At 34.1% G+C, this 1,934-nt stretch overlaps 1 protein-coding gene across 1 annotated transcript in view; it reads right to left on the bottom strand.

The window, feature by feature from the left end:
* The window catches only part of LOC103153392 (probable phosphatase phospho1), an 11,416-nt gene extending 10,661 nt beyond the window's left edge, over positions 1-755 (bottom strand). Inside the window, exon 1 of the mRNA XM_007574305.2 lies at positions 674-755. The gene's annotated coding sequence lies outside the window, so the exon portion shown is untranslated. The remainder of the gene's footprint in view (positions 1-673) is intronic.
* Between the last annotated feature and the right edge of the window lie 1,179 nt (positions 756-1,934).

Genomic DNA, 1,934 nt, shown 5'->3' with positions numbered 1-1,934 from the left:
AATCGCCCTTTATTGAAGTTTCAAAAATCAGATAAAGCTTTTACAAATCACAAACATGGTTTTACATATTCTGCCATTAGTTGAGAATAATCTAGTCCAGGTTTGAAGAGTCTTGGTGTTGTAGTTTTTTTTAAAACTAGAGTAGATTAAATATCCTGAAGATAATGAAAAATTAGGTGGAATCGCCCTTTAGCCTCTTCCCCAATCGGAAGCTGGAATCGGAAACCAACTTCAGTTTCGTTTACTCATCAGTGACCAAAAGATCACAAGAGATTTCTGTCTGGACCGGAAGCTGAACCGGAGATGACTCAAGACATGAACATCAGCAGGAGTCAGATGTGACTGGAATCAGGAAAATTATGGATCTGCTCCTATAAAACACCCAAATCACGCGTGAACAACAAACACATGCATGCCATTAGTAACTAAAGCTCAAATAAAAACAGCGATCCAAGAGGAAAATAACATTTTTAAATTTAAAGCAGCCATCACGTTTGTTTGGACATGAGGACACCTGCTGGTGGCATGAAGGTACAAGATGGATGTTTGTTTTTATTTAATTATTTTTTACTTTTCACTTTGGAGGCATTCATCAGAAAACTGTTAGATATTCAAGATTTATATTTAAACTTACCGTAAATAAACTGCGTGGCAATGAGTTTTGAAAACCTACCTCAGAGCAAGAGACAATCTTTACATTGTTCCGACAGAAGCGGTCAACCTTCGTTGCTATGGAAACCAAACGTGTTTATGTTTAACGTTAACTTTGTTTATACGTAAGTTGCACATTTGAATAAAATGCCAGATTTTAGATCAACATGTTAATTTCCCATCTGCAGTTTTCCAGACATAACACCTAAAAGTGCAGGTACAATTGTAAAATAAAAGTTAATAAAAGTTCAAATATGAAAACATTAAAAATAAGTAACATCGGGACCTCCTGTAAAATGCCCTGTACGTATATCCCAGAATATGTCCCTGGTGTCACAAAACTTGACTTTTATTCCCTGATATTACTGTTTATTTTACAACCAACAGGTTATTTGTAAATGATTTACCTGCTCACTTCTAAACTACAATGATGTTTTTCTGATTAATAAGGTTCAGCGAAAGTTCAGCGCTGATATAGGATTGTTTCAAAAAGCCACCGTCATATTTCTGGGCTCCATAAACTGTAAGCTGTGCAGAAATGCCTTTAAAGGCCATTATAACTGATGACTGGGAAACATCTCTCGCTTCAGTGGATTGTTTTTTTTAAGGAATGTAAATTATTTACATGAGCTTGACCCAAGTCTTCCGATTAGTTTTATGGTGTTAGTCTCTAAAATGTTTTAATGGGTGTAAATATTGCTCTAAATTTCCAAATACAGTCGCTTTTGCTCTAAAAAACACAATGGTTTATGGGTGAAATGGTTGGAAATTAGGAATGTTCTTCTTTTTCTTTTTTCTTGCTGCACTAGTCGCTTCACAGAGTCGTTCAAATTATTCCACATAAAAGGAATCATAACAATGCCTTCGGAAATGTGGGTCATATTATTATTAACAACAAAGTTGAGTTGGGATATTTTATTATCAGCAATCCATAATTACCAAAATTACAAAAAAATATGTGTCATGAATCTTTATAATTCATGAGTTTCACTTTCTGAAATGAATTTTTTCACAATATTAAAATTATTATTACTTCCATTTTCTCTAACTTTTAAATAAAAGTGTGGAATAACCCATTTTACTCCGATTTTAATAAGAACAAGCAGGCCTAAAGATGTAAGGCCTGCTTGTTAAACTCCACTCTATTATTTTGAACTTTCTGTTAATGATCAACTTACTTTACCTTCTTCTCACAGAAATAGCAGCATTATTTAATTCTTGGTCCTGCTACTACGCCAACTGGTGAAATATTTGTCATGTAGAAACAAAATTTCCACCCTCAA

This window comes from Poecilia formosa, unplaced genomic scaffold (assembly GCF_000485575.1).
Source record: "Poecilia formosa unplaced genomic scaffold, Poecilia_formosa-5.1.2 Scaffold348, whole genome shotgun sequence".
NCBI classification, from domain to species: Eukaryota; Metazoa; Chordata; class Actinopteri; order Cyprinodontiformes; family Poeciliidae; genus Poecilia; species Poecilia formosa.
The sequence above is the reverse complement of the archived record's forward strand: the minus strand, read 5'-3'. Positions and strand labels throughout refer to the sequence as shown.